This window comes from Theropithecus gelada, chromosome 10, assembly GCF_003255815.1.
Source record: "Theropithecus gelada isolate Dixy chromosome 10, Tgel_1.0, whole genome shotgun sequence".
NCBI classification, from domain to species: domain Eukaryota; kingdom Metazoa; phylum Chordata; class Mammalia; order Primates; family Cercopithecidae; genus Theropithecus; species Theropithecus gelada.
The window spans coordinates 71,310,804-71,318,433 of NC_037678.1; the positions used below are offsets into that span (position 1 = coordinate 71,310,804).

Here is a 7,630-nt window from a genome sequence, read left to right on the forward strand (position 1 = left end):
CACGTAAGGTGTGCAAATTCATTAAGAAAATTAAAGAAATATGTCTTTGGAGGACTGAATCTTATAATAGGTTTGTACTTGAAAAGATTATTTGCAAATGAAGAAATTGAAGTACTGAATTGTTTAAAACCTTTTAGTCATAAGGAATGTTATACTCTTAGGAATAACACAAAATATATAAATAAAAAATGTGTAAAGAACCCTGTCAAAATCACAAAGATCTTAAAAATAATTTTAATGGTGTTCTTGTTTTCTCATATAAATACTTACTCTTAAAAATCTTTTCAGATGAGAAAAGGCAAAATGTAATTTTAGTTAAATGACCTTAATGTTCCTTCCAAGTACAATATGAGGAATAAAAGATATGCAAATTAACTTTAGGCTTAATGAGTAACCATAAAAAGGGTTATAAAACCCTTCCACAAAGATTTTAATATTATTTAGTTGAGGGAGAGATTTTATAGCTATATCCAGTTCCCATTAATACTCCCAAGCAGGGGAAACATTTTTATTTTTTGATAAAGTTTGGCTTAAAAGAAGTCTATATTTGTTCTCTCTGAATTTGCCTCAGTGGGAAATAAAAATACAAACATGAGATTTTTAGTTTATTTAAGACTTTTAATTTATTTATTACTTTACAAAACAGTTAAATACCTAAATTCCTTACACTTCATTTGTAAATTGGATGTTTTTATTAATTATAATAATATTTAAATATATAAATAAAAACATAGGTCTTCAATTAAATTGAGCCATAATTTAAACCTATAGTGTATATAAATTTGGTTTTTATAAACTTCAGACAGTATTCTATTTATGTAGAGTTTATTCATCACTTAAACCAACTGGGGCCTAGTTTTATAATGTTCTTGTTTCCCTGTAAAATTGTTGTTATAAACTGTGATTTCATTATCCTTTAAAATTAACTTATGTTTTCTAAAATCCATCATTGATTTAGGAGCTTTAGAACAATTTAATATTATGGCACTTGTAAATCTTTTTATCTTGACACTTTTAAATAAAATGTATAGACACGCAGAAAGTGAAGTCTATCGTTACCACATTATCTTCATTTTTTAAAAAAATCTATGTATTCTCATGGATATAAATTAATTTGTTCTTCAGATTACCCAAATGAAGGTAGTTATACCAAAGGATTATATACATTGTCCAAAAATGTGCTTGATAAGATACTTATGCTTTAAACATTACAACTTTTAAGCTTAAATTACATTGTCCTTTACTCCCTGTTTAGTTAAGAGCATATTGTAGGCTTTGAGTAGCAGCTGCGGCCACATTCCCATGACAGGCTCCATTTTCTGGAGATTGTACAGCCTTTTGAGGTGAAATGGCTCCAGCAAGAGAGATGCAGGCAGTGGCAAAGAAGGGACCTCCGAGACCTCAGGCTGCCCATAGGGAGGGATCCTGAGGACCCTAAGAATCACTAGGGCTTGTGCTTTTTTTCTTTGCAATCACTGTGCCTACCACGAGGATGACCTTGGCCTGGATCACCTCTTTCCCGAACAAGCATCTCTGAATGTATCGGCAGGTGCTTTGAGCCTGGCCCAGCTTTGACCATGGCCTGCAGAGAGGGTGTCGAACACACACTTTGGAGTGAACATGTTTGATAACCCATACCGTGATGCCTTTCATATAGTTTCTTATTTTTTGTTTCAAATACTGGACGAGTCTCTCACCAAAGAAGTTTTTAAATTTCGTTGGCCTCCATTTGACCAAAAAAGTAATACCGTATTCAGGAAACATTGCTGTGAATGGTTAACAGGGATTTCTGCTGAATGCGGATGCTTTGCCTCAAATTGTTGTTCACTATTTATTTCTCCTGGCAGTTCTGTTTATTCATCTGATGTCACATCTTGCAAGATTTGTTGTAATACAATATGTTAAAACCAATTCTAAAAATTCTTTATGTTTTGCAGACATTTAATGTGAAATCACAAGGTTTGCACAAGCACAATGCCAGATGCCATTTAGCACGTAACACATGTTTACAAATTTTGCAAAGAGCCGATTGTATTACCCCAAAATCTCAGGAAAATGTACAATTATTAGTTAAGTATGTCTGAAATTTGAGATCTAGATGTATAGAACCGCAAAACCAAATTAAAAAAAAAAATGGAACCTTATGATGACCAAAGTAGTATAGAAGAAAAAACTCAAAAGGTTGGGCCTTTGTGAACTCATTGAATGAAACACTCGTGTTTCTGGAAAAAGAGAAGTTGTTAGTTCAGTCCTTAGTCTAACCGATGTGCTTTAGATGGAACTAATCTTATTAGTTGACTCTTGACAAAATTGAGAGACAAATGTGTCAGTTGCACGTAGGAAATGTTTATGAGGCTGGAAAATGGAAACTCTTAACAGTTATTCTGTTATTTAATGAAGCCTTGAAAGTAATGAAATAGGAAAGTCAGGCTGACCAAGCACGATTGACAATAGACCTTCACTACCTGGAAAAAGATGCCAAATTTCAGAGATAATCAGATCTGAAGCATACAAGCTATAGAACAAAAAGATCTCACAATTATAAGACATTCTATTGTTGAAAAGCAAGGGGAATCACATAGGAAGTGGAAAGAATTTCTTGGTCTGTCTTCCTTCACTCTAATTAAAGGTTGAACTCCAGTTGTGGATCTTTTACCACCTATGTCTCCCCTTTCGTTTGGTCTTACCTCAGAAGTGCATGCAAAGAGTATTCTTTTTCAGTATCCTGCTTCACTGGTATTGGCAGAATGATTTCCTTTGTTGCTTAATCAAAGAGAATTTATCATTGCCTGGATTCTCTTAGAAACCACTGTATCAGATTTTGGCCTTAGATAGATAACCAAGAAAATGGTTGCAGAGGAGACAATGATACCTTGGGCTGTACATGATGTAGCCAACAGCCCTGCCTCTTTCTTGTTGCGGTCAGCTTCATCATCAGATAGAAACAATGTTACACCACTTGAAAAGGACAGGAAGATGAGAACTCCCAGAGAGAAAAATAAAACAATTTTTAAGAAAATACCAGAATTTGAAGTGGAAGATTCTCCATTATCAGATGTTGCAAAGAACAGAGAGTAGTACATTTGGAGGGTCTCTGCCAGTTTAAAAAAAAGTGATCAGTTCCAAAAAAAGCAAGATCATCTGCTAGAAGAGGTTGCTGCTGGAGCAGAGTTATCTGGTTCACCACAGCTCTGTGAAAGAAAATAAGTAAATTTAGGGGAACTAATTGACTCTCTAGGTTCTAACCTCTTCTTAACAAGGAACCAGATTTCCCATACTCAGAAGACTTGATAATGGAAATTAGGAGCTCATGGAGAAAAACTATTGAAATGGAAGAAAACAGAACTACAGAACCAATTGAAATGGATACTGAGCACACAGAAGTATTGCTGGGATCATTACCTGATTTGCATAATCAAAGAGAATTTAGCATAGTCAGTTTTCTCTTAAACCACTGTATGAGATTTTGGCCAGTCTCATTTGACTGAAATGAGATTGCAAGTGTGTGTCTCAGAAATATGCGGTGATCAGTCACATAGGTGAACCACCAACACAAAATCAGTCTGATTTGTTGAGTAAGAAAATAATTTGCGCCGGGGGCAGTGGCTCACACCTGTAATCCTGGCACTTTGGGAGGCCAAGGTGGGCAGATCACGAGGTCAGGAGATCGAGACCGTCCTGGCTAACACGGTGAAGCCCCGTCTCTACTAAAAATACAAAAAATTGGCCGGGTGTGGTGGCGGGGCCCCTGTAGTCCCAGCTACTCGGAGGCTGAGGCAGGAGAATGGCGTGTACCCGGGAGGCAGAGCTTGCAGTGAGCCGAGATCGCGCCACTGCACGCCAGCCTGGGCAACAAAGCGAGACTCTGTCTCAAAATAAAATAAATAAATAAATAAGCAAATAAATAAATAAATAAATAATAATTCGCAAGCAAGATTTGGAATGTACAGCTTTACCAACCAAGCGCTCAGAAACTAGCCAAATAGACATTTTCCCTTGCTGTCAGCAATGGGATAGATGAGTTGGGTAGCAGTAAAGAGGAGTATATGAAAATATTGGACCATTCACAGGCTTCCTGTAACAAACCTTCCATGAATAAAACTACATTATGGAACTCTTTTCAGATATCAAGTGGAATTAGTTGTAAGGATATTGATTTTAGCATATTTGCATTTGGCATGAAACTTTTCTGGAGGAGGGTGGTTCCCTAAGTGTTAAAAGTTCCAATAGTTTAGAATCCAGTTTAAACTGGAGCCAAATAGTCCTGTGGACAGTGGCATTTTTCTAGGAGATGTTATGGGAGATGGACAGACTATTCCAGAATCAGACTTCAATTTATAGGCTGTTTGCAGTAGATATGAGGCTCTGAAGAAATCTCTTTCCAAGAAAAAGGAAGAATCTTACCTGTCTAATCTTGAAACACTTGAAAGACACAAACCAGAATTGAGCCCTACTCCCCAAAATGTGCAAACAGATGATATGTTTAACTATTTGGACACTAATGATTTGCGCATTGAATATACAAAACTACCTTTACACATGGCTCTTGGTGAAAGAAAAGTCTCTTTCACCACTAATTAAGTTTCCTCCAGTGGAACAAAGATTGACCACAATACCATGTAGTTTTGGAGAACTTCTACCTAATTCAAACGAAGAAGACATCTTGAGTAAGATCCTTGATGCAACAGAATCTCCGTCTGACTTGACAAGATGAAGCAATACAGAGTTAATATAACTATGATGTACTTAGACTGAAGCTATGCCACAGGATAGAAACTGATTTGTAAGTTAAATACATGTTGGAAATATAACACTCTTCTTCAAGGTCTAAAAAATTCTAAATGCCTTTTAGCTTCCTGTAGTATTTTTAGGTAAGGGAAGTATGTTGAATTATTTCTCTTTGTAGGGATATGGGGTTGAAATGTGAAGTATTTGGAAAGCAAATGTCAAGCAATGGGAAGCCATTTTGATTTCTTGAGTACACTTGCAAGCATTAAGTAAATGACAAAAGTAGTAGTTTAATTTATTATAATTTCAGTTAATTAACATAAGGATGTGTAGTTTTTGTTGTACCTTCACTAAGTGGTTAATATAGTAGCCACTGAAGTTACCGATCTTTCATTTTAAAGAAATATACTTTTATTGTTTTTTGTTTCTGTGTTTTTTTGAGACAGAGTCTCGCCCTGTTGCCTAGGCTGGAGTGCAGTGGTGCGATCTCAGCTCACTGCAGCCCCTGCCTCCAGGGTTCAAGTAATGCTCATGCCTCAGCCACCCAAGTAGCTGGGACTACAGGCGCATGTCACCATGCCCGTCCAATTTTTGTATTTTCAGTAGAAACGGGGTTCTACCATGTTGGCCAGGCTGGTCTCGAACTCCTGGTCTCAAGTGATCCAACCACCTCAGCCTCCCAAAGTGCTGGAATTACAGGCATGACCCACCACACTTGACCTTTTATTCTTTCTTTATGGGACATTCTGTATTAACCAGGAAAAGTGAGAAAGGCCTTGGCATGTGTAGTCAAGATGACAGATTGTAAGACTGGGAAAGCTCTAAACAGACTGGATGATTATTCAAGTAGATTGATTTTGAGAAATGATGTTTGGTGGAATAAAGTGCATGTGATGATAAGTGAAGACTGGGGCAGAATGATTTTAGAAAAGAAAAAAGATGGAACTGTCATCTTTTCCTTTTAAGAAGGAACGTAAAAGGAACTGTCGAACTACAAATCCATTCAGTGGGTGGTATAACGTTTATATTGAGTCTAATTTAGTCTAATATTTAGTCTTATATTTAAACTAAATATAAATCCTAGTTTTATATTTTAACAAAAACATAAATCAAAAATTTCATTAGTCTGTTTAAAAATATATTGTATGTATACACATATGTACATATCAAGATCTATTGAAGCTAATGAAAACAATAAATTTGAACTAAATAGAGGAGAAAAGATTGATAGATCAGAGAAAAGAAAGTTAAACTTAAGATATGTACTGTGTTCTCAATATGAAGTAGCAAATACTTCTTTGCTTTCTGTATACTTTGTACAGGTAGTCAACATTTTCCCCTTGAGAAATTGTGTTTTTTCATATCTCAAAAGAGCTTTGACTGTCATTTTGCACTTAACCTTAAATGCATTTTATAATGTAGACAATTATAAAAAGAATAATGATTCCCTTGGCTTTGGAGTAGCTAAAATTTCTAATGATCCTTCTTTTAACATCTACAGTGTTGATTATAAGGTACCAAAACTTCAGTTATTCACCCAGGCTAGATGGTGACCTTCTCTTGATCTCGTGTACCTATGCTCCTGTGTTCAACTGGCAGTGCTCACAGATATTCCCCTTGTCCAGCATCCGGACTCAAATTTAGACCTTCAGAGAGTGACAGGCATCTCTTGCATGCAGACCAGCTTTGGCCTTCACAGGTAGCTGTTCTTTTGCACCAAATATTTGCTCTTACTTTGCTTATGTAATCTCTGGCATGACACACAGACAGAAAGGAAGACAGCATCTTAGTATAAGGCTTGATTAGTGTGCTTTAGAGTCTTTCAGAATTACTCAACAATATTGTAAAAGATATTTTATTTTATGGTGTTCAGGTAAAGAAAGCAGCTCATACTTCCATTTGGAGGCCTATTGTAACTATTTAGATAGGTTTTTACATGTGTGAAATGTGGTCTAGATAAATGTATTTCAATGATTCTGTGCACCTTGTTAGGAAGGGCAGAACCATGCTCACATGTAAATATGTATGCAATGACTGTCTGCAGAAGGACTTGTATAATACCCTGCCTCTTGACAGTATTTGGGCCACAGTGTACAAAACAATGCCTTCACAGCCTTCACTGTGAAATATTCATGGTTAAAGCTCTGCCGCCTCTTCAGGGACCAATCACTGGAGAAGAAGAATTGTGTTAGGTAATCTTGAGCTAGATTATTGCAAGGCACTCAGGAAGTGTGCCAATGCTTCTTCACAAGAAGCCCTCTAATTGATCCAGAAGGGCATGTCATTGAATAAGCTTGGCAATGGATTTCATATCAAGTTTAGTCAGTGGAGATTTGCTCAAACCTGTCTGGAAAGGGCCCTACCAAGCACCAACTTCAAACATGGTGTCCAGCCCTGAGATATCTGCCTCCCACTGTAAGGAAATGTGTTCCTCACCTATTTAATAACATCTTGTTCTTAATTTGTGTTCTACTTTTAGGCACAGGGATAAATGACCCACTTCTTAGCAATGTCTTAAAATTACCTGAACAGCTGAAGACCCACTCTGCCATTGATCTCGCCCCTAAAATACCAGAGTTTTCAAATAACTTCTACACTGCTATAATGAATTCCACATTGAAACAATTACTGAAAATTTCCAATGAGACAGCATTCAACTTTCTGGTTGATCTTTCTTTGGACTTCACTGGTTTGTTCCTAAAAATTAGATTATCCTTCTTCATCTTCTTTCCATAAATACACAACCTATTTCTGCCAATAACGTGTTCATTTTCCCATCAGGAAATAAGTCCTTATGTGGGACATATCTCACAACATGGGAAGTTTGAGAAAAAATGTAAATTTTTTCCTTTCTTTCAAAGAAGTTAATAGTGCTGACAAGAAGCAAAATCTTGTGGTTTGA

General features: G+C 36.4%; 1 pseudogene; it reads left to right on the plus strand.

The window, feature by feature from the left end:
- The first annotated feature begins 1,492 nt into the window (after window positions 1-1,492).
- On the plus strand, window positions 1,493-4,714 carry LOC112633555 (annotated as a pseudogene).
- The last annotated feature ends 2,916 nt before the right edge of the window (window positions 4,715-7,630 follow it).